This window comes from Rhinoraja longicauda, chromosome 12 (assembly GCF_053455715.1).
Source record: "Rhinoraja longicauda isolate Sanriku21f chromosome 12, sRhiLon1.1, whole genome shotgun sequence".
NCBI lineage: Eukaryota > Metazoa > Chordata > Chondrichthyes > Rajiformes > Arhynchobatidae > Rhinoraja > Rhinoraja longicauda.
The window spans coordinates 35,215,630-35,242,092 of NC_135964.1; the positions used below are offsets into that span (position 1 = coordinate 35,215,630).

Consider the following 26,463-nt stretch of genomic DNA (forward strand, 5'->3'; position numbering starts at 1 on the left):
TGACTAGTGGGGTACCGCAAGGCTCAGTGCTGGGACCCCAGCTATTTACAATATATATTAATGATTCGGACGAGGGAATTGAATGCAACATCTCCAAGTTTGCGGATGACACGAAGCTGGGGGGGCAGTGCTGGCTGTGAGGATGCTAGGAGGCTGCAATGTGACTTGGATAGGTTAGGTGAGTGGGCAAAGGCATGGCAGATGCAGTATAATGTGGATAAATGTGAGGTTATCCACTTTGGTGGCAAGAACAGGAAAGCAGACTATTATCTGAATGGTGGCCGATTAGGAGAAGGGGAGATGCAACGAGACCTGGGTGTCGTGGTACACCAGTCATTGAAAGTAGGCATGCAGGTGCAGCAGGCAGTGAAGAAAGCGAATGGTATGTTGGCATTCATAGCAAGGGGATTTGAATATAGGAGCAGGGAGGTTCTGCTGCAGTTGTACAGGGCATTGGTGAGACCACACCTGGAGTATTGCGTACAGTTTTGGTCTCCTAATCTGAGGAAAGATATTCTTACCATAGAGGGAGTACAGAGAAGGTTCACCAGATTGATTCCTGGGATGGCAGGACTTTCATATGAAGAAAGATTGGATGGACTCGGCTTGTATTCGCTGGAATTTAGAAGATTGAGGGGCGATCTTATAGAAACTTACAAAATTCTTAAGGGGTTGGACTGGCTAGATGCAGGAAGATTGTTCCCGATGTTGGGGAAGTCCAGAACAAGGGGTCACAGTTTAAGGATAAGGGGGAAGTCTTTTAGGACCGAGATGAGAACGTTTTTTTTCACACAAAGAGTGGTGAATCTGTGGAATTCTCTGCCACAGAAGGTAGTTGAGGCCAGTTCATTGGCTATATTTAAGAGGGAGTTGGATGTGGCCCTTGTGGCTAAAGGGATCAGGGGGTATGGAGAGAAGGCAGGTACGGGATACTGAGTTGGATGATCAGCCATGATCATATTGAATGGCAGTGCAGGCTCGAAGGGTCGAATGGCCTACTCCTGCACCTATTTTCTATGTTTCTATGTTTCTAGGTCTCCTTTGTTCGCCTTCCTGGCAGTTCCCCCATGCCAAGTCCTTTGTTGTCCCTCTCGGCAGTCCCCCCTTCGCTGAGTCCCCCTTTGTTGATGGCGGCACTGCCCTAGCAGCTGCGGCTCACCTGCGGTCCATTTGTTTTTGTGTTTTTGTTGGGTTTTTTTTTGGTCTTAATTGTAGTTGTGATGTGGTGTTTTTGTGTTTGTGTACTATGTGTGTATGTGGGGGGGAGGGGGAAACTGTAACATTGTAAATATGTGTCCCTTCCAAACGGAGACCCGACCTTTGTGTTCTGGGTGTTGTCTCCGTTCCTGCTGCGGCCTACCATCGGCCCAACTCCTGGAGCTAACGGCCTCCAGGGCTCTGGTTCGCAGAGCCCGCGGATCGGACTTACCACCACCGGAGCCGGCCGTCTTCGGAGGCTGCGGGAGCGGCTGCGACTCGCCTTAGGCTCGGGCCGCGTGGATGCCGACATCGGGAGCTCCGGCAGCGGCAGCGGGTTCGCCCGCCCCGAATCGCGGGGCTTGGGTCGCGGACATTTCACCGTCCGGCGCGGCCTAAGATATGCCGCGGGATATTTCTCTGCTGGGCGGGGGCTTCAATGTCGGGAGCCACGACCGCCCCGACGTGCAGCAACAGCGGCAGCAGCGTGTTCGCCCGCTCCGGATCGGACTTATCATCGGCGGAGCCGGCCGTCTTCGGAGGCTGCGGGAGCGGCTGCGACGCGACGCGCATTAGGCTTGGCCCGCTGTGGACGGTCCGGTGCGGCCTGCAACCACAACAACCTGACTGCGGGCGAGGACAGCGGGAGAAGGGAAAGACATTGTGGCCTTCCATCACAGTGAGGAGAGGACTGGAGGAGACTCACTGTGATGGATGTTTCTTTGATGGATGTTTCTTTTTTTGTGTGTTTTTGGGGTTGGGTGGTTTGAGTGCCTGTTTGATGCTTTTATTGTTGGACTGTGTTTTTGGGGGGTTTTTTGGGGTTGTGTAATTTGAATGCCTGTTTAGCGCTTTTATTGTTGGACTGTGTTTTTGGGGGTTTTGGGGTTGTGTGATTTGAATGCCTATTTAATGCTTTTATTGTTGGACTGTGTTTTTGGGGGTTTTTGGGGTTGGGTAATTTGGGTGCCTGTTTAGTGCTTTTATTGTTGGACTGTGTTTTTGGGGGGTTTTTTGGGGGTGTAATTTTGATGCTTATTTAATGCTTTTGTTGTTGGACTGTGGGTGATTGAATTAACATTTTGTTCAAGATGGCCGCGTCGTTGTGTTTGGCTACCTGCCACTGTATGTTTCTTTTTTTTCCTGGTCAGATGTGCAGCACTTTGGTCAACGTGGGTTGTTTTTAAATGTGCTATACAAATAAATTGACTTGACTTGACTTGACTTGTTATAGGCCTCCAGCACCCATGTGGCCCGTCTGACCTCCGGCACCCACCGACGACCCATTCTCGACTGCCAGTGCCTGTGGGCTCGACCACCTTCGCCCGCCCTCGTCCTCATCCTTGGCAGTCGGCGCCATCCTCAACCTTGACCCCCGACCTCTTACTCGACTTCGACTGCCGGCCCGACTTCGACCGCTGGGGCAGAGCTTTTCCAATATCCATCACACAAAATAACCTCCAAAGTACACCAATTTCCAATTGTTTAACTACAGTATTGAAAGCATGATTCACCAGGGTTTGAGTGCAATGGAGGGGAGGGAAGTCCCCAAAAGTTTTAACTTAAATTTATAATGTCATTTGAATCTGAATTACTGCCATACAATATAATGTTTTCCCATAGGGATCTACTGATTTCTGCATTTTAATTGATACTAGAGCAAGTGGACCCCGTTGTCGAGCAAGGTGGTCGAGCCCACAGGCACTGGCAAGTGGACCCGTTGGGCCCAAACCTCTCCTGCATGGTGCAGCACCCTGTCCTCCCCCCCTCCCCTCAACCCCCCCTCCCCTCTCCCTTCTCCCCCACTCCCCCTCCTTCCCCCCTCCCTTCCTCCTCCCCCCCTTTTAAACTTAAAAATGTGAATAACTTAAAAAGATATTACACCGATTTCAATAAAACTACTTGCATTATCACTAAAGTGACAATGGTGAGTAAGGTGGGCCTAAAATTGTCGTGCTATCGTGTACCGTTTTGGCTGAAGTTCAGTCACAAACAAGATAACAAACGAGTTTTAGTATATAGATTATGAACAAAAAAAATATTTCTGCAGATAACATGACATCTTGCAACATCTCCAATGACAAAAGCAACAAAATGTAATCCATTTGGTAAGCCATAAAAACATTTTTAACATAGAGCTGATGATAACCCAATGCTTTTACTTGCCCTTATACTACAGATCTTTTCTTGATAAAGTTTGGGAAACTATCAGTAATATCTAGCACAGGAATTCCAACAGAAATCAAGAATGGGGAAATGACAGTGCCAATCAAGAACCACTCTTTTACAAATGATAGTGTAGATTTTTCCATTTCATAGGATATGTTCATTACAATTATATCACTCCCCAGGATTGAAAGAAAAATCAAGCATTCACTCGGTTTTCTCTAACATATTCTTTGAGCTTAGAAGTTTGGCTGTTCAATTTTTCTGCGTGATCTACGTTATATGTGTTCCACCATTTATGTTTCTCAAAATATTATATTGGGTGCACCACAGCTATTGTAAAAAGCCTCATTAAATAGTTCATGCCTGCCTTTAGCGTAACATCCGGTCAGCTTGGCTTACATAAAATATTGTAGCAATCTCTGGAGATATACACGTTTTTACTTGAAGAATATTAATAGTTTGCCTTTTTTCACTGCTATTATATCCAGCTACTATCCCTTATAATTATGCTGTAGAACATTTCCAAATAGATGCTTGTGATGTTGCAGCTGTTATTGTTTCTTGGTTTTGCATGCACAATTTGGATGCCTGCAAGTAATATTCTCAAAAGACTGATGGAAATTAACTGGAGGCAAATTAAGGAACAACAGAGCCTCCATTTCTACAGCTCCTTTTTGCAAATAAAATATTCTTAATACACATCTTCTATGGCGCAACCAACAATCAAATTATGTTACAAGGAAATATTCATGAAATAACATTTCTACATACATTAAAACTCTCTCTGAACACAGAGCATGGAAATTTACTGCAAGATTTTAAACTTTGGGATTGCTTTACAAAACCTTTGAATTTTATGAGAGTTACTTAAATTTTGTGCATCTGGTATAATTCTGTCTTTCAGCCAAGAAATGTTAACACATAATAAGTAGTCTCACAGTTTTTACAGCTGCTTGCGTTAAAGTGGCCCAATCTATGTTGACAAATTCTCTGCAGCCTCCCCTTTATTCGAGCAGGGTGGCAGTCAGCACGACCCATCAATTCCAACCCATTTAACAATGTATTATCATAATATTACCACAAACAATTCATAGAAAATCCAAAATTACAGCTGAAAGGTTAGGCTTCTTTTGCTACTTAAAATTCTTTTAAAAAATTGGCTCGCAAAAGTTAAACGTGCTTCACACACAGCATATGTTGTGTAAATTGAAGGTAAATTAAGTATTCTTTTTTAAATTTAATAATATGTATTATATACTAACTTTGCAATTTCATGTCACGATTAAACTTTTGCAATACACGAGTGAATGAGAAATTCCAGCAAAATTAAGCAGATTAAAACATACGTTTAAAAAAAGTGCAAACACACACATTTCTTTTTATCATAATCGTAATATATTAGCCAAGTATGTTTTGAAACATACGAGGAATTTGATTTGCCATGCAGTCATACCAAAAAAGCAACAAGGCACACAACTACATAAAAATTTGACATAAACATCCACCATAGTTGATGATCCACTGACAAAGGGGTTCAGGCACAGTCAACTGGGAGATTTTGGAGTGTAGCAGCTCTGGCACAATGGTGTTAAATGCAGAGCTAAAGTCCATAAACAGAATCCTGGCATAGGTCCTCTTGCGGTCTAGGTGCTGGAGGATGAAGTGCAGGCCTAGGTTGACCGCATCATCCACCGATCTATTGGCCCTGTATGCAAGCTGCAGGGGGTCCAGCAGGGGGTTTGTAATGTTTTTCAGCTGGGCCAGCACATCTTTCAAAGGTCTTCATGACTACAGAGGTCAGGGCGACAGGCCTGTAGTCCTTGAGACCAGTGATCCTTGTCTTTTTGGGTACAGGGACAATAGTGGAGACCTTGAAGCAGGCAGGGACAGTGCAGGTTTGCAGTGACTGGTTGAAAATGTCTGTGTAGAGCTTGAGGGTAGAGGGAGAAATATTGTCCGGTCCTGGAGATTTCCGGCTTTTCTGTTTCCTGAATAGCCTCTCCACCTCCGCAATTTCTATTGTTGGAGATGGAGAAGTGGCCAGAGTGATGTTGGGCAGTGGACAAAGTATTTTAATTCTACTTTTGTTTCAGATTGTAGCAACATCATAGGTTTTTCAAAATAATTTATAAATTAGAGCATCACAAACCAGGACATTTACTTTGCATCTCAAACTGCCTTTGGGAAGATGCTGGTGCAGCCCTTCGGGTGAAGGTACTCTTCCAGCAATGTTCGGTAGGAAGTTGCTGGAATTTGATCCAACAATAATAAAGAAAGGACAATATATTTTTAAGGCAGGATGATGAACGTTTCAAAGACAACTTTTGGGTGGTGCCATTTATAATATACCTGCCATACTCGTCTCTCTTGGTAGTAAAGGTCATGGGTCTGGGAGGTACTATTAGTGTAGCCAAGGCGAGTTACTGCATACACTTTGAAGATGAAGACAAAAACCAAATGATTCTAAATCCATTTTCAAAAAACAAATTTGATACCTGCAGAATTGACAGTCAGAATTGCAGAATTGACAGTGGCAGAATTGATTCAGCAATACTTGGCAGTTGATAGAATCTTAAATGTTAAGTTTTATGATCTGCAGTGAAAGTCCAGACAATATCATCGTGGTCAGTGAAACTATCAGCAGAATTCCCAAAAAGTGTTTGCAAAATTTGATTTGCTAGGAGGGTCATTGGTTTCCTGAGCAGAGTAATTTGTTACTTTTTTTACTTTAAAGGATAGGCAATGCTGCCTAAAACCTGGCTTACCGCTGACTCTCTTGACGATAATGAAATCTGCTACTGTGAACTTACAATCCAATCATACAGATTCAAATTGCCAGACATGTGCAACAGCAATGCCTAGCAAGATGTAATGTTCTCATATAAAAGATACATGACAAAACCCATCCACGGAACAGCAGAAAATAACTACCTTAGCCAGCATCAAACATTTTAAGTTAATAACTTTTGTACCCTCCTAACTTCAGAAACATTCAAATACTAACATGCACAAATGTTGATGAAATAACTACTTTTAAACCATCAAAAACATTTAAGCAAACCATGTTTTGAATTGTATGATAGATGTACAGTAGTTTGATTTCTAGAATACTAATTACTAGAGTAGTGGGCGGCACAGTGGAGCAGTGGTAGGGTTGCTGCCTCACAGCGCCAGAGACCTGAGTTAGATCATGTCTGTGGGTGCTGCACAGAGTTTGTACATTCTCCCTTTGACCACATGAGTTTTCTCAGGGTGCTCCGATCTCCTCCTACATCCCAAAGACATGCAGGTTTGTAGGTCAATTGGCTTTGGTACATTGTTCCTAGCGTGTAGGATGAAACTAGTGTACAGGTGATCATGGTCGGCGTGGACTCGGTGGGCCGAAGGGCCTGTTACCACACTGTATTTCTGAAACTAAAAAACGAATTCAAAACTCGAACCAGAATCCATGGACCAAAGTTCAAAGCAGTCATCGAATTTAAATTCAGTTACTCAAATAATCTGTCATTTGAAAAAACAAACTAATCATAATCATAATAACTACAAATCTACCAACTCATGTCCTTCAAGGAACAAATCTCATAGTTACACTACCTGGCCGAAGAGATTTCCCATACCCACAACAATGTTGAAATAAAGAAATGCAGTTGCTGATTAGTACACAAAAGGACACAAAGTATAGTAGTAATTCAACAAGTCAGGCAGCATCTCTGGAGATGCCGCCCGACCTGCTGAGTTACTCCAGCACTTTGTGTCTTTTCCACAATATGGTTGACTTCTAACCATTCTCTGAAATGACATGCAGCAATTCAGTTGTTTTATATTGTTATGTGAAAACAGAAAAGGATAAAGCCAGAAATACCATCTGGCATTAATGTACACATCAAATTCAGGTATGACAAAGCCACGCTCCGCCTTGTCAATTTTGTAGAAAGTCCTCAGTAACACCTGGGGAAGGGGGTTTTAATTGGGAGGGCTCTCCTACCCACTAGTCAAGCAAAAGCCAGACATAGATAGGCACATTTATAGAATTGTCCCTTACAAGTATTTGCCAAACTTTATCAAAACGATGAGTATAGCCACTCCCACTCAGTAAAGACCTGCCTGCACTAGTTGTACAAGCAAAAACAGTCCTGAATGAGCAGCTCTGAAAACATTGACAACAGGTTGTAACAATCTTCCTGGCATTAGGTCAAATATGAACAAGGCTCTTTCCTCCTCATCACATAGAAACATAGAAAATAGGTGCAGGAGTAGGCCATTCGGCCCTTCGAGCCTGCACCGCCATTCAATATGATCATGGCTGATCATCCAACTCGGTATCCTGTACCTGCCTTCTTTCCATACCCCCTGATCCCTTTAACCACAAGGGCCACATCCAACTCCCTCTTAAATATAGCCAATGAACTGGCCTCAACTACCTTCTGTGGCAGAGAATTCCACAGATTCACCACTCTCTGTGTAAAAAAAAACTTTCTTATCTCGGTCCTAAAAGACTTCCCCTTATCCTTAAACTGTGACCCCTTGTTCTGGACTTCCCCAACATCGGGAACAACCTTCCTGCATCTAGCCTGTCCAACCCCTTAAGAATTTTGTAAGTTTCTATAAGATCGCCTCTCAATCTTCTAAATTCCAACGAGTACAAGCCGAGTCTATCCAGTCTTTCTTCATATGAAAGTCCTGCCATCCCAGGAATCAATCTGGTGAACCTTCTCTGTACTCCCTCTATGGCAAGAATGTCTTTCCTCGGATTAGGAGACCAAAACTGTACGCAATACTCCAGGTGTGGTCTCACCAATGCCCTGTACAACTGCAGCAGAACCTCCCTGCTCCTATACTCAAATCCCATCACCATCTATCATTCCTCCCTTTCAGCCGATGAATCAATGCTTTTCTGTGTTGTATAATATTTGGAACCAAAAAAAGATGCAAGGGCATAAAATAAACTGCTGTAAGAACTTTATGGTCAAGCATCTGTGGAGGCAAAGGGACAACGTTTGGGTTGGGACCCTACTTCAGGACCACCTCTTTGCTGCTAAAGATGTTGTTCGTCCCACAGAGTTTGTCCAGCAATTTAATTATGCTGCAGTCTCTTGCACTCCAAGAATATATGGGAATGGATTGCATTTAAGGTGATGGACTTGCAATCTAAATGCTAAATGATTGCACTACTAAATGCTAAATGGGACAGTCAAAACAAATCTGGCTACCCAAAAGTGAGCAAATACAAGGCAATAACCATTGTGTGAACCACATGGAGACAATATTCTGTATTCACACTGAGTACACACACACAGCATCAATTTATTTAGCACTACTAAATGCTAAATGGGACAGTCAAGTCCAGAACAAGGGGCCACAGTTTAAGAATAAGGGGTAGGCCATTTAGAACTGAGATGAGGAAAAACTTTTTCAGTCAGAGAGTTGTGAATCTGTGGAATTCTCTGCCTCAGAAGGCAGTGGAGGCCAATTCTCTGAATGCATTCAAGAGAGAGCTGGATAGAGCTCTTAAGGATAGCGGAGTCAGGGGGTATGGGGAGAAGGCAGGAACGGGGTACTGATTGAGAATGATCAGTCATGATCACATTGAATGGCGGTGCTGGCTCAAAGGGCCGAATGGCCTCCTCCTGCACCTATTGTCTATTGTCAAATGGGACAGTCAAAACAGATCTGGCTATTCAAAAGTGGGCAAATACAAGGCAATGAAAGCCATCAAATGGAGCATAAATGTATTTCAACACAATGTACAGCTTCGTAGTTTCACATATCATATATAGATTTTCCCAGGTTATGATCGAGAACTGGTTTTAACCCAAAACAGGTTGCAAGTCAGAAATGCAGATGTGATCTCAGTACCTACCTGTAGCCCCACAGCAGTTGGCATATCTATCCCGCCAGTCTCCTAAACACTACACATAAGTCAGACATTTGTAAGTTTTGGAGGACCTGCACTATCATTACATTCAAACCAAGGGACCACATTAGTTCAATAAGATGATAGTGATTGCCTTAGACATCGTAGAAGCATTTGATTGTGTGCGATAAAACTGTTAATAATCATCAAAAATAAATCATTGTGGTTGCAGGCACACCTCATAGCAAGGAAGACAGAATGATGTTGAAGGTCAATCACCTAGCTCCAGAATGCCATTTAGTCAGTTTCAGCTGCTTCATCAACAAACTTCTTTTCAGCACAAGGCCAAAAGTAGCATGTTTAATAATGACAATGTGACTGTCAACTTTATTTGCAATTCCTCAGAAAATAGCCTACTTTATTGGCAATCAATTCAATACCTTAAAATTTGTCCCCTCCACCACCAACTCACAACAGCTGCAATATATGACATCTACAAAAGAAATTCCCGCAATTGCTGGCATAGTCTATTTGAACATTATCTGCAAAATGCGTAACCTTAATCATTAAGGACTACCAAGGCAACAGGACCATCTACAGGCCACCACACATCACACCAATATGAAAATACATCAACATTTCTTTGTTGTATCTGGGTCAAAATCCTGGAACTTCCTCCCCAACAACACCATGGATATACGTTCACCATGAAGATACGAGTGAGTCAAGTGTTTGTTCAGTCCCATTTTCTGAAGATTAATTACATACGTATTGGTCTTGTAGGCCATGCCTCTGTTGACTCAAAAAATTAATGTTTTTTAAAAAAACTATAGATTTCCATACACTTACCCATATGCCTCAAGTAATCCTCTTCATTCCAATGAATATACTTACAGCAGGTTGAAAACCATCACCTAGGTGTGACTGCAGAGGAAGTGTAGCAAGTTTGTATTCAGATACTTCATTCTAGGAGCAATTTATTTGTTGAAGTCCAATCAAAAAACAGCTAAACCGCAACTCAGGAAATTCCACATTTTTACTTGAATACTTACACTGAGAAAAGTCAGCTCAGTCTCAAATTGCTAATAGTCCCCTTTAGGTTCCAGCCCCATTTTGTCCAAAATAATTACTTCACCTACAAACTGGAGTACAAGGTATGGCTTAACTGGAACAGACCAGTTCCCCATGTAATCATTAGAACATGGTAGAACAGTAATTCTAGTTCAAGTTCATGATCTCATCTGGGAAAAGGAAAGAATGCTCAGTGAATTCTGAAACACTGTAATCATGACCAACTTCAAGAAAGAAAAGTTAAATTGTGATAAACATGATGGAATCTCCCTGCTGCCTGAAAAAGTCATTTGCAAAACTCTACTTTAATAATTCCCTTCCAAAAAGCTCCTCATAAAATTGCAATGCAGATACTGTCCATCAAAAGACACAATAGACATGGACTTCACTGTGTGATAAAATCAAGAAGTTTGCAGTTTGAGAGCATGCAAGGAGAAAATTTATTAATGGCATGATTTGTTTATATAGGAATCGGTGTCTAAGTCCATAGCTCTCTGAAAGTGGCAACACAAGTAGATAGACTGGTAAAGAAGGCAGATGGCATGCTTGCCTTTTTTGGTCAGGATGTTGAGTACAAGAATCAGGAAATGATGTTGCAAATTTATAGGAATTTTGAGAGATTGCATTTGGAATATTTTGTGCAGTTTTGGCTGTCTCATTACAGGAAGGATGTAGAAGCTTTGGAGCAGGTGCAAAAGAGGTTTACCGGAATGCTGAGTAGATTAGAGGGTATTGTCCACAAGGAGAGGTTGGACAAAGTTGGTTGGTTTTCTCTGGTGTCAGAGGCAGAGGGGAGACCTGATAGAAGTATACAATGATGAGTGGCATAGTTAAGGTATAGAGTCAGAATCATTTTCCCAGGGAAGAAGTATCTACGGCATAGGTTTAAGTTGAGACAAGCAAAATTTAAAGGAAGTGTGTATCTGTGGTTTATTTTTCACACAGTTTTAGGTACCTGGAATTTGCTGCCAGGACCAGTGGTGGAGGCAGATATGATAGTTACATAGGCAGATGGATATGCAGGTAATGGAGGGATATGGATCACGCGCAGGCAGAGGTGATTTCCTTAACTGGCATCATGTTCGGCATGTACATTGTGGACTGAAGGGCCTGTTCCTGTGCTGTACTGTTCTATCTATCTGTCAAGGACCTCTCAAAGTGGCAAAGAAAATGCAAAATCTACTGCACTTCGCAGTTCACCATTTTTTCCTGGTTTCTTTTACTAAAAGTACAATTTTTAAGGAAATATTATGGAACTGAAAATAAAAAGCTTTCATGGATCAATAACTGCAAAATGATAAACGACCATGCCATGCTTAGAAGCCATTAGAACCAGCAATTTGGCCTTTTTCTTGATTCTAATGAAGAGCTGCACTGATTTGGCTGAAAGAATAAACACTTCATATGGTATGTAGGTCAATCTAGTTAGAAGGCATGGAGCAATTCAAGTCTCTCCAAAGAAATATTAAGAGGTCAAGCACGAGCAGAAGGGGCATGCAAGAACCCAATTGACCCATCCATACTCCTCATCAAATGACCTCACTCACCCTGAGGCAAAGTCTGTTTCTCCTTCAACAGATTCATCAGTGATCTCAGAACAGAGCACCCGTGAAAACAAGTTGGCATCAAGCCTGACCGACTGCTTAAGAGAACTCTTTCTAATACACATCAGAACATTAACTATGGTTTCTGCATTTTAACTTTATTTCCTGTTTATCAGTGTAAAATCTACTTCAGCTGTACAATAAAGTAACTTGTGGGCCATTGTCAGGTGTGGGACAATTCACATTTGCACCCATCCAGACGAATGAAACATACTAATTCAATGTTAGAGATAACTCATTTGTTGTCAAAAATCAAGAATATCTTTTATTTTTAAAATAACACAAAAAAGCTAACACTTATCTTACCTTGCATGTCCAAATCTCCAATTTAAATTTAATCTCTTGCTTATTTAAACTCGTCCGCCTCATACTTAAAGTGCATGTCAGCTCTTTTTCCATTTTATGATTAAAAATTAGAGCATTTAAAAAATATATATTTGATTGAAAACTACTCTGAAGATTATTTTTTATTCAATTCAAAAAATGATATTTAACATGATAAATTTGGGGCCCCAACGGGGCTTAAACAAACTCATGTTATAAAATCTCACACTAACCAATGCACCTTTTCAATAATTGAAAATGCAACATCAACATTTCACCATTTTTATTATTTATTTGGATGAAATTTCAGTTTATCATGGAATGATTGTGGCAAGTAGTCTGATGGTCCAGGTTTTCAACCATTTTTAACATGGTTTTATTTACTTACGTTCAGGAAATGTTATTGAATCGAAACATGAGCTTTCATAGATAATAACTGCAAACTGATAAATGACCGTTGCAGTCTGAAAAGCTGTTGTAGTCAGTAACGTAGCAATTTTCTTGCTCCCAATGAAGAATTACATTCATTTTGGTGAAAGAATACACTTCATATAGTATGTAGGTCAATCTCTTTAGAAAGCAGTTTAAGAAAATAAATCAAAAAACTTTTACAAGGGAATGTATTTAGGCTCACCTAACTGAGAGAAATAACATTTAATACCTGATTCTATTTTTAAATTGCAACAACTCAAAATGTCATTTATGTCAATAGACTCTTTATTCTTTTTTAACATTATCTAATGTTACTTGCCCGAGGGGACAACCAAACTAAGTCACTTAGACACATATTGTAACAACAGACAAAACTGATAGTTTTCTCTATGTTGTTTCTTTCCAAACATGAAATTTAAGTATTGTCTTAACAAGATATTATTTTTAAAGGCTGGTGCATGAAAAATATGAATTGGTAAAATCAACATCAGTTCACTGATTTAGATATAGTGGGTTGTTATGTTCTCTGGAGGATCTTTAGTGGTAGCATTAGATTTCAATCACGTTCACACAACAATTTTATATTTTCCTCAAGAAATACTTTTTTTTAAACTTTAAAACTTAAGATATTCTGAAGTAAACAATCCCAAAATTGTCTAAAGATTTTCTCGCAGATGAACAGATTTTGTTGTTGTGCAAGGACAGCATGGGAAATAGAACAATGCTGAGCAAATGCAGGCAGCATATCAGCGAGGATCTTTGAGCCAAATGAATGAACAGGCAACAATGACCTAGTTTATTTTTATATGCAGCTGGTGACCTTAGTTAACAAAACATTTGACAATGAACTTCCTCCTTCATCTATGAAGGGTCTGATTACTAATATCTATAAGGAAGTAGATACATATTTCCATGCTAGTCACATCGCCAGGAAAAGTGTGAAGGTCTTTGAAAGAAATGATGCAGAGACTTACCAGAATGGCTGCAGGGATGAGAGATTTTAGCTACAATAGTACTTTGGAGAAACTGTGGTTGTTCTCCTTGGAGGGATGCAGCAGCAAGGGACATAGATGTGACATTGGGAAGGACTTTTTTATGCAGAGGATGATCAGGGACTTCCATACTAAGAACCAGAGAAGAATCCTTGGAATATTTTGGCCAAACACCATATCCAACCAAGATCTCCTTGCTCAATGCCAGCAAGAGAGTATGGATACCAGCATCATGAGAAAGCGCTGGAACTGGATTGGCCATATACTGAGAAGAGAACCAGACAGCATACCAAGAATAGCCCTGCACTGGACACCAGAAGGGAAAAGGAAAAGTGGGAGACCCAAAACCACATGGCGTCGAACTGTAGAGGAGGAAATGAAAACTATGGAATTGACCTGGGGTAGTGTCCAGAAACTAGCCCAGAACAGACAGAAGTGGAGAACCTTCGTTGTTGCCCTACATATGCCCTACAGGAGGCATAATAGGCAGCAAGTAAGTAAGTAAGTAAGTATGATCAGGGACTAGAATTCACTGTCCATGAAACTAGTAGAAGCACAGGTGATCAAGAGATACAAAAGAACATTAGTTAGACACTTTATGAAAATATACTTACAGGTCTACTGGAATAGAGCAGGTGAATGAGATTGACTGGATATATTGGCAGATTCTTAAGCTGTAATGATTTAATGTTCTAATAAACAGAACCAACATAATCTACAATTAAAACATGTTTGCAAAGTGTTGGAGTAACTCAGTGGCCAGGCAGCATCTGTAGAGCAAATGGATAGGCGATGTTTCATGTCCGATCCTTCTTCAGATTGATTGTAGATTAGGGGTGGGGAAAGGTGGAAAAGAGGCAGCTTTCTCCCCCCATTACAATCAATCTGAAAATGAATCCCGACCTGAAAAGTTGCCTATCCATTGCCTCCACAGATGCTGCCTGATCTGCTGAATTCCTCCAGCACCTAGTTTTACTCAAGATTCCAGCATCTACAATTCCTTGTGTCTCCAAAATATAATTAAATGCAGTCACCAAGCTCAAAAACTGTAAATCCAATATTATACCAAAATCTACCAGATATTGTTTAGATGCATTTTTTTTTTTTTAAATGGTATTGGAAGGAGGGGGGTGATCAATCTTATATGACTGTGATTGAAGGACACATTCACTCTTCACTCTTCTCTGCACATTTTGATTTGGTTCACCATATCATCACACTCCAAACCTCTGTTGTTATCTTATTGTCCATTCCAAAGCAAGATGAACGTTTGACGGCACTGGGCCTGCACTTGCTGGAATTTAGAAGAATGAGAGGGGGGCCTCATTGAAACGTACAGAATCGTGAAAGGCTTGGACAGTTAATGCCGAGAGGATGTTTCCACTAGCGGGAGAGTCAAGGACTAGAGGTCACGGTCTCAGAATTAAAAGACGTTCCTTTAGGAAGATGAGGAGGCTTTAGTCAGGGGAAATCTGTGGAATTCTTTGCCACAGAAGGCTGTGGAGGCCAAGTCAATTGATATTTTTAAGGCAGAGATAGATAGATTCTTGATTAGTACAGGTGTCAGGGGTTATGGGGAGAAGGCAGGAGAATGGGGTTAGGAGGGAGAGATAGATTAGCCATGATTGAATGGCGGAGTACAATTGATGGGTCGAATGTCCTAATTCTGTTCCTATCACTTATGACCTTATACCAGCCTTTGTCAGAGAATGCCTGCAATGGTTTCTCCTCCTCTCAATCCATTCTTGGGAATATCATAATGCAGACATTGTCCCACAACCAAGAAGTAAATGTTGGATCACTCATTTCTTAACAGTTTCTGCCTGCACAACATCCAACAACAATGTTGGGATCCACTATACATTGACAATGGCCAACTGTGCCTCACTTCAAATTTTACAAATTACACAGAACAATCAAGCAGCATATTTTAAGGAATCCCAATGAAGACAAAAATGAATATAAATTAAAAAATAATCTGCTAATTTTTGTTCCAACGATTTGAACAATAACTGAAAGCACTGGTATCAAAAATGCAGCACATATTTTGACAAAGTTTCACAAGTTAAATGCCACTGTTTCTAGGCAACTACAGTACCATACTCTGCACCTTCTCACCATCCCTTGCCCTAACCCAATCTGCAACCATCAATTTGGTTGATTTTGATATTAAACATTGGGTACAAAACATATTTCAGTCATAATTAGATGTGACAACATATTTGAATTACTGTGTCCCATAGCAGCTAAAATTAAATCATTTCATCATATCCTCAGCATTTTACAACCACCTTCAATTAAAATATATACATCTGCAATCTTTTCAATTCAAAAGTACACTGGAAGTTATCAATATTAAACAATATAAATATGTGAAATGCTTGCAGATATTTCAGCAATTTTCTTAAGGAGCATCATATATTGAGTTACAAATTGTATCATTTGTTGGAGGGGAGAAAGATTACAAAAATGATGAAAATTATTCGTTTAAACTTTTTAAAATTTTGAAAAATATTAAATTTTATTTTGAAACAAAAGAACTGAACCTGGTTGTACATATTTCTCTCATATTAATCATAAGCATGGCTTCCCTAGTCACCACCTCCAATACCATGTTCAACTGTTCTCATTTGTCAAAACTTACCACCACATGAAGTCATAACTGTGCAGCTGTAAGAATCACTGGATAGGTTAGCTATTTTGTTTCAAACAACTGTGCAAATTTAACATTCTACATGTTAATTATCTCTTGAGACTTCTACTACCATCTATCTTTCCAGCTTCTGTTTCAATGAGTGGGTTTATGCAGCTACTTAAATCAATTTAAATTACATAGTCAGAAAAAAAAGCATGTTAACTGTTCCCTACTTTTCCAAATCAAGTACCCTACCTTAAAATCACACTGGTTCCCAATTCAATCTCTCCAAATAAATATAAAGTTTTACTCCAAACAAAGAGAACTGAATCTTCCATGCCTCTATCAAAAATCACTTTCAATGGTCATCACAATCAAATGCGAATTTTTGCTCTTCTCTGCAGAAATGCACTCTAACCTCCTATCTAAATCCGGGTGTTCTGTTTGTAGGTCAAAGACTCTCTGCAGGCCACGTTAATAACAGAAAAATATAGAAACAGAAGTAGGTCACTTGTGTGACTGGAATGGCGCACTGACTAGTTTAACACCACCATATAAAATAGGACACTGCAGTGGATCACTAAATATGAAATTTCAGTTCAGCTGAAAAAGATATGCAACAAAATAAGACCCAATGAAGGGGAAAAAATGACGACATGCTTCAAACATGTTATTTTTGCAGGTTACATCAATTTTGCATTCCCATTTTATTACCAATTTTCACTTAAAATAGGTAGGGATCATTTCCTATAATTATTCACATATTCAAGTAACAATTAACATCCAACCTAAAATTATCAAAATATACATCAATAAGTTAATGCCTTCATGACAACTCAATGGGGTCCCTAACTAGATAAAAGGTAAATAACTTTTCAACTAATACAAATTAAATCCACAATTTAATGGATTAAGATATGTGATTTCAGGGTAGTTTTGGAAACTAGGCCAAATTACCAAATAAACGTTAACATTACCCACTAAAAAAACAATTTATACAAATATAAGACTTAATAAAGCAAAATTGCAAGTATTTGCGAATTCCCCAAATGGTCAAATGCAGAATACTTCAAATAGATGTATTTCAAACACGCGTCAACAGGTGAAAGGTTAAAAGTCAAAATATGACTGCCTACGGCATGTTGGTATTGTCAATTAATCGAGGGATATCATTACAAATCTGCAAGTGGGGGAAAATACAATTCACTGAGATTACACGGCCGCAGCCAGGGCAGCACCTTAGTTCGCATCTTGCAACTGCAACCGTTGTGCAGCTGTGCGAAAATCAAGCCCGGACTCTTACGCGATCTGCAGCCATCGAAGTCAACAGGTGAGCCGAGGGCGCGAGGTTGCTCGTTGCCCCCGCGAGAAGGGAGCGCGAGTCTGAGGTTCGTACTGGGGGCTGCGCCGCTTCCCTTCGCTCCACTCCAGGGAAAGCGCGAGCCGTCGCCGCGGCGGTTGGAGCTCGCGATGCGAAGTCAGGGCATGAATCTGCTCGCGCGCAAGAGCCCGAGTGACGGCGCGGGACCTGGCAACACTCGCGCAACCGAGCGAGCGACCAACTGACCGTTGGCTCCCAGCTCACGCCCCTTCCTTCTCCTTCTCCTCCTCCTTTCTCTTCTCCTCTCTCTCTCTCTCTCTCCTTCTTACCCGCAATGTGAGGCGCTCAGCTCCGCAGCAGCCGCCTCTCTACCAAACCGCCATGTTCCACTGCGTAACCGCAACGTCAGGACCATCGCGTGCATGGATGACTCACAGCGCTGGGCGGCTCTCGGAAGATACCCACATGTTGCACGGCGCTGAAACAGGACGATGATCCACCCGAGAGAGAGAGAGAGAGAGAGAGCGGGATGCAAATTTACCGGTGACACGGAGACCGGGCGGTGATCCACCATTGGCACCGAGGGTGAGGTTGCGATCAACCGCGAGCTGATCCACTGAGGTGATCCACTGTCGACACTGAGAGTAGGTGTGATCCACTATCAATGCCGGTGGTGAACCATTGTTAGCGCTGAGACTGGGTAACGATCCACTGTCGACGACCAGGGCAGTGATCTACTATTGGCACTGAAAACTGAGAATGATCCACTATTGGCACCAAGAGCGAGATGGTGATCCATCACAAGCTCCAAGAGCTTGACTGTGATCCCCCAGTGCAGTGGTGCAAACATTGGGATAGCAATCCGCTGTCGACACTGGGGTCGAGTGGTGATCCACTATTTGCGCCAAGAGTTAGGTGGCGATCCAGTGTCAGCATCCAGAGTGGGGAGGTGATCCAGTGTCAGCATTGAGACCGTGTTGATCGACTGTCAGCATGGGCTGTGATCCACCCATGGCACTGATAGTGGGTGGTGATCCACTATTGGCACCAAGACTGAGGTGGTAACTACCATTGTCACCAAGAGTGGGTGGTGGTCCACTGTTGGAATTCGACTGAGTAATGAATGATCCACTGTCAGCAGAGGTGCTGATTTGTCACAGACACCAACAGCATAGGCAGTGATCCACCACTGGCACCAAGAGTAAGATGGTGATCTGCTGCCAGCACCGAGGTCAGGATGCTGATCCACTGTTGATGCTGGGAGTGGCAGCAGCGATCCACTATTGGCACTAAGTACGAGGTGATATTTCACTGTCAGCATCTAGAGAGAGACAATGATTCACCGGCGGTGCCAACATTGGTATGGCGATCACTGTTGATGACAAGTATGGGAACACTGTCAGCACCGCGTGTGGGGTCAGCAATCTACCATTGGTGCCGAGATTGAATATTGATCCACTGATGGCCTCAAAACAGCACCGCGATCCACTGCTCATGTCAAAACAAAGGCATTGGCCTTTCTCATCTTTTGCCAAGGCATTTGCTGTGTCATCTTCTCAGCCTTTCATCTTCCCTTAACGAGCAATGTAATGCTTAATATTTTGGCAAACTTGTATTCCACCTCTATTAAGGTTTTCTGTTTTGATTGACGTTTTGAAGCTGACTTTCGCTTTTAATGATTTGCCTATTTGCGCTCCCAAATCTCTGTTTCTTGCCATTTAAAAAAATACTATAATACAAAATTTTTGTAACCAAACTTGATTTAACTACAATTTACTAATTCATTTAATCTGTTCCTGTCTACTTTCAACTTGCTATCATTAAAAGTTCCTATTTATTTAAGCACTTTCAACAAATTTGAATATATAGTTATATTGTTCATTCCCTGTCAATAATAAATCTGGAGAAAAGTTGTGGCCAGGACAGACAGTGCATTCAGAAAGTATTCAGACCCCTTCACTTTTCCACATTTTGCTGCGTACAGCCTTATTTTAAAATTGATTACATTCATTTTTTTAATCATCAATCTACACACAATACCCCGTCATAAAAAAAGAGAAAACAGGTGTTTAGAAAATTTTGCAAAGTAATTAAATAGAAATAACTGAAATATCACATTTACATAAGTATTCAAACCCTTTGCTATGACACTCAAAATTGAGCTTATGTTCATTCTGTTTCCATTGATTTTCCTTGAGATGTTTCCAAAACTTGATTGGAGTCCACCAGTGGTAAATTCAATTGATTGGACATGATTTGGAAAGGTACACGCCTATCTATATAAGGTCCCACAGTTGACAGTGCATGTCAGACCACGAAGACGAAGACGAAGGAATTGTCCGTAGGCCTCTGAGACAGGATTGTGTCGAAACACAGATCTGGGGAAGGGTATAAAACAATTTCTGCAGGCATTGTAGGTCCCGAAAAGCACAGTGGCCTCCGTCATTCTTAAATGGAAGAACTTTGGAACCACCAGGACTCTTCATAGAGCTGGCTGCCCGGCCAAACGGGGGAGAAGGCCCTTGGTCAGGGAGGTGATCAAGAACCCGATGATCACTCCGACAGAGTTCCAGAGTTCCTCTGTGAAGATGGGAGAACCTTCCAGAAGGACAACTATATCTGCAACACTACACCAATCAGGCCTTTATGGTAGAATGGCCAGACGGAAGCCACTCCTCAATAAAAGGCACATGACAGCCCGCTTGGAGTTTGCCAAAAGGTACCTAAAGGACTCTCAGACCATGAGAAACAAGATTCTCTGGTCTGATGAAACCAAGATTGAACTATTTGGCCTGAATGCCAAGCAGCACCGCTCATCACCTGGCTAATACCATATCTACGGTGAATTATGGTGGTAACAGCATCATGCTATAGGGATGTTTTTCAGCGGCAGGAACTGGAAGACTAGTCAGGATCGAGGGAAAGATGAACAGAGCAAAGTACAGAGAGATCCTTGATGAAAACCTGCTCCAGAGCATTCTGGACCTCAGACTGGGGTGGAGGTTCACCTTCCAACAGAACAACGACCCTAAGCACACAGCCAAGACAATGCAGGATTGGCTTTGTGACAAGTCTGTGAATGGCCCAGCCAGAGCCCGGACTTGAACCCGATCGAACATCTCTGGAGGGACCTGAAAATAGCTGTGCATCGACACTCCCCATCCAACCTGACAGAGCTTGAGAGGATCTGCAGAGAAGAATGCGAGAATTTACCCAAATACAGGTGTGCCAAGCTTGTAGCGTCATACCCAAGAAGACTTGAGGCTGTAATCGCTGCCAAAGGTGCCTCAACAAAGCACTGGGTAAAGGGTCTGAATACTTATGTAAATGTGATATTTCAGTTGTTTCTTTTTAATTACTTTGCAAAAAATTCTAAATGCCTGTTTTTGCTTTTTTTTGGGGGGGGGGGGGGGTTTGTGTGTAGATTGATGATAAATAAATAATTTAATCCATTTTAAAATAAGGCTGTAACATAGCAAAATGTGGAAAAAGTGGTCTGAATACTTTCTGAATGCACTATCACCCACAAGGTGCAGATAAATGGCATCATCTTACAGTACTGAGGTACAGTAATGGCTTAGTTCTGACGATCAACAATCATTGTAAAGAAAGCAACAAACTGCAACATTAAAGCATGATCCTTGGACATACTAAATGTAATGTCAACAAATATGCCATAGAACCATGCTTTTTTTCATTCTGCTGATAAATTGAATATAGTCTGTCAACACCCAGGCAAGGGGGTTTTAATTGGCAGATGAGTGGAGAAAGTGCAAAAGGCAACAGTGAAACGGAGACAGAAGGGTGCCAGATAAGGAGGAAGAGGAGTGAAATGTAAAGCCAGAGGAAGGGATAAAGGGGGTAGGGAAAGGAGGGGAGCAGAAGGAAAATGAGGCATTTAAGAACGGGAGAAGAATGAAGGATGAGAAAGGAGCAGGGCGACTCAGGGTTGGTGGGAGATATGGTTGTGCACTGGGGTTGGGGATGGCATAGGAAAGATAGAAGCATTGAGGAGATATTGAAATTGGAGAATTCAATATTCCTACCATTGGGTTGTAAGTTACTAAAGCAGAATATAAGGTGCTGTTCCTCCAATTTGTGTGTGACCTCATTCTGGCAATAGAGGAGGCCAAGGACAGATTGGTTGGTGGGGAAGGGGAGTTAAAATCGTTAGTACTCAGGAGATCCAGCAGCCCTTGGTGGTCAGAGCATAAGTGCATGGAGAAACGATCGCTCAGTCTACACTTAGTCTCACAGATGTTAAGCAGGAGCACTGAATGCCGTAGATAAGATTTGAAGAGGTGCATGTCACTGGACAGGCTGCTGGAGTCTCTAGATAGAGTCTCTAGGTGAGGGAGAAGGTGGTGACAGGTGTTACATCACCTGCGGGTGCAGGGGAAAGCACCCAAGAAGTGGGCATATTGGGTGGGAAGGGATCACTGCACCACAGAGTTGCAGAAGAAATCAAATTGAAGGTGGCAGAAATATCAGAGAATTATGTTTTGGATCTGGAAGCTGGAGGGGTGAAATGTAAGGAGTAGGGGAGCTCTCTCCTTGTTTCATTTGGGGAAGAGGGTGCAAGAGCAGAACTGCAGGACACAAATGCTACAAAAAATGTTCAACAGAGTATATCTGAGAAAAAGGGATATGTAGCTTGTGCTGACCGTATAATAACATAGGCCTTACACCTGGATAATGTTCCAAAGACTTTATTAATTACATAGCAAGCACGACCTCACGCCTGCACGTTCCACTTACACTAACCCGAATCATACAAGCAGTGGTCACTCAAAAGCTAAAGGGGCGTAACTACAAAAGCATGACACATAGCATGAGTGACACCATTACACTAATCTACATCCCCCCTCTTAAAGAATCAACAACGATACAGACACATCACGAACTTTCCATGAGCTGTTTTAACAGCCCGTTCAGCCAGCCCGTTAGTCTGGGGATATTCCGGGCTGCTGGTGATGTGGTGAAAATTCCAGTGTCTAGCTAACTCCCTGAATTGTTGGCTGGTGAATTGACTGCCGTTGTCAGTTAGCAGTTTGACCGGGGATCTGTGGACTGAAAAGTGGCGAGATAACTTCGAAATCACTCCGCTGGAAGTGGGGCTGCTGAGAAAATCAATGTCGAGCCATCCTGAATAAGAATCCATGAGCACCAGGTATTGTTTGCCATGCCACTCAAATATATCAGCTGCGACTGTAGACCACGGGAGCTCAGGTACCGGATGTGAAAGAAGCGGTTGCTTTTGTCGGTGAGGAGCCAAACCGTTACACACTGCGCAGGATGCCACATTCTCGGTGGTACAGTGAGGCAGGAACCACGGCCTTGTGTCCTTTTAAAATAATGCCATCTTGCAGCACTAGCTCATCTCGGACAGCAAAGAAGGGCCGGACTGGCAGTGGAACGTTGTAGTGCTTGTCTGGCCAGCCGCGCTTAATGACGGAGGTTAGCGACCGTAGGGCACTGTCAACAACAGTGTGGGCAACCAGGTCCTCCATGCAGGACGAAGGGATAAAAGACACACACATCACAACAAAGTCGTCATCCAGCAAGGGTGGACCCTCGTAGCTCTTCCGGGGTGCACGCGAAAGAGTATCGGCCAGGTGCATATCCTTACCGCGTTTGTGGATCAGCACGATGTCATATTTCTGAAGTTGCAGTAACAAGCGTAGACGCACTGAAGAGGTGTGGATAGGTTTGTTGAAAATGCTGATCAGAGGTTGGTGGTCAGTTTCAATTGTGACAGTGTGGTCAAAGATGAAATCATTGAATTTCTTGCAGGCAAAAACAACCGCTAACAGTTCTTTTTCAATTTGGGCATATCGTTGTTCTGTGTCAGTCATGGTGCGCGAAGCATAGGCAACAGGCTTATTGCCATTGCCATCATTCTGAAGGCATGCAACGCCCAGCCAGTGTTGTGAGGCGTCACAAGTAAGAGTAATCGGTAGTTTAGGGTCAAAGTAAGCCAGAGTCGGAGCATTAGACATCCGCCGTTTAAGAGTGTCAAATGCAGTCTGTTGTTGCTCGTGACAAGTCCAAGCAGAGTCTTTGTGTGTAAGCTGACGTAATGGGGCCGAAATTTCACTGAAGTCCTGAATGAATTTGCTCAAATAGTTGGCCATGCCAAGGAATCTCTGCAAACTGAGCACGTCTGTGGGAGCTGGAAGCTCGTTGATAGCACTAGTTTTCGCTGGATCAGTTTTGAGGCCGTCTTTGGTAAATATATGGCCTAAGTATTTTACCTCATTCACTCTGAATTTGCATTTTAGAGGATTTAGCTTGAGATGGATGGCCTCGGCATGCTTCAACACTTTTGACAGATTGGCATCGTGCTCGTTGACTGTTTTTCCAGCAATGAGGATATTATCCACTACAATGGAGCACGGGTAGCCCGCAAACAATTGCTCCATGGCTTGTTGAAATACTTCACTGGCAGAACATATACCAAAAGGCATCCAAATAAATTTATAACGTCCGAATGGAGTGCTGAAAGTTGTCAGCTTAAAGGAGTTATGTTCCAGTGGAATTTGCCAAAATGAGCTCTTGGCATCTAGCACCGTGAATACAGTTGCTTCAACCATCTGCGCAGCAATCTCATCCACAGTGCGCATGGGATAACGTGGTCATTTGATCGCTGTGTTTAAGTCCTTGGGGTTGATACAAATCCGTATCTCGTCTCTTCTTCTTAGCAGCGACAACCAATGTGGAGACCCAGTCTGAGGGGTCAGATACGGGAGTAAGCACACCCAGAGACACCATTCTGTTAAGTTCACTTTGAACACGACCCCACATAGCGTGGGGAATCTTATGAGCCGGACGAACAACTGGAATTGCCTCAGGGTCAATAGTAATTGTGTACCTGACAGGCAGCTTGCCCAGCTTATCGTTAAACAAATCTTTGTATTGTGTCAGAATTTGATGTGTAAAATCACAGTCTGTAGTCAGAGGACAGACAGAAGGGCTGAAAGTGATCAAACCCATATCTAGGCATGCATCAGCACCCAGTAGGGATGGTACATTCTCACGTACCATGTAAAAATCCAGGATGTGGGCACATGAGTTGAGACAGCAACGTAACTCAACTTGGCCGATGGGGTGTACTCGAGTTCCAGCAAACGAGTCAAGTGATGTAGCTGTTGGAAATAAGGTTTCTGTGTTTTTCAGCTTCTGGAAGACAGCCAAACAGATAACGTTGCAGTGCGCTCCCGAGTCGACTTTTAAATAAAGGGTTTTGCCATTAATGAGCAATGCGACCTTGGGATCTAGCTGTTGGTGCACTGACTTAGACAAAGCATGTATATCAATCTCTGCACTTTCGCCAGCTGTTTGTACAACTACGGGAACTGAGAACTCAGTGAGAACTCAGAGATTGAACCTTCATCATGGCCAAGCGAGTTGACTGACTGTCTCGTTTGAAATCTGTTACTGCGTGATCGACAACACCTAATGAAATGGTTTTGTTTGTTGCAAAACCGACATAGTTTTCCATAAGCAGGGCAATGATCACGAACCGCGACATGTGAACCTCCACAGTTGAAGCAATTATCAGTCAATCTTAGCTTGGTGACTGGCACTTGAGATAAACGAGGAGAAGTTTGATAAGACATGCTGGCTGCATTAATTTCACGAGCAGCAGAATGTCCCAGAGTTTTAATGTGAGCATCAGTCAATTCAGCTATGCGACAGCGGTTTTCAGCAGCCGCTAAGGTTAGGTCAACTTCCCGCAGTAATTCATCGCGCAACTTATCATTCAGTATGCCATGGATTAAACGATCGCGAATAAGACTATCATGAATATCTCCAAATTCGCATCAACTAGAGATATGCTTGAGTGCACTAACATATTACTCCACAGGCTCTCCTTGGTTTTGATTCCTTAAAAAGAATTGATTTGTAACTCACATAATTGTCGGAATTTACGTAGGAGACATTCAGGGTCACGGATAGATTCCGCAGCAATTTGGTCACCATTAGCGTCAACTCTAGCCGGTGCATAGTGAAATCTTCTGGCACGACGAGCAGCTTCCGTGCCCGCCAAATTAAGAAGGATGGACGCACGAAGAGCAGGAGCAGCCGTAGGGTATGCAGCATCAATGTAGATTGAAAAATCCTCTTCAAAAACACGCCACTGTTCCGTGAGATCTGCATCAAACACCAAGATCTCCAGTTTCCTGAGAGCAGAAGCCATCGCACAAAGTAGAAAAATAACAAACTAAGATAAAAACAAGAGGAAAACGATAGAATTTGGAGTAAGTCCGTACACTTCTGACACCATGTTGTGCTGACCGTATAATAACATAAGCCTTACACCTGGATAATGTTCCAAAGACTTTATTGACTACATAGCAAGCACGACCTCACACCTGCATGTTCCACTTACACTAACCCGAATCACACAAGCAGTGGTCACTCAAAAGCTAAAGGGGCGTAACTACAAATGCATGACACATAACATGAGTGACACCATTACACTAATCTACATAGCTCAAGAGTAACAAAATATTGAATTTGTATAAATGTATACAAAGTACTGGTTACTGTAGCAGATTACTGTCATGGTGTGGTTACAGTGTTGTCTTTTGTGTTCACCGCATGGATGTCATTTACGTCTTCAGATACAGTGCCCTCCATAATGTTTGGGACAAGGACCCATCATTTACTTATTTGCCTCTGCACTCCACAATATGAGATTTGTAAAAGAAAAAAATCACATTGTCAGATTTTAACAAAGGCCATTTATATAGATTTTGGTTTCACCATGTAGAAATTACAGCAGCATTTATAATTAGTCCCCCCATTTCAGGACACCATAATGTTTGGGACATAGCAATGTCATGTAAATGAAAGGAGTC

General features: G+C 42.2%; 1 protein-coding gene across 4 annotated transcripts in view; it reads right to left on the minus strand.

Moving 5' to 3' along the window:
- Window positions 1-18,003, minus strand: part of LOC144598897 (cyclin-dependent kinase-like 5) — a 97,698-nt gene extending 79,695 nt beyond the window's left edge. For 2 of the 4 annotated variants that reach the window (XM_078409470.1, XM_078409467.1), the window contains exon 1: window positions 17,929-18,003. The gene's annotated coding sequence lies outside the window, so the exon portion shown is untranslated. Of the gene's footprint in view, window positions 1-17,516; window positions 17,807-17,928 lie in introns of those variants that run through there. The other 2 variants (XM_078409469.1, XM_078409468.1) reach the window with 2 other exon arrangements.
- Between the last annotated feature and the right edge of the window lie 8,460 nt (window positions 18,004-26,463).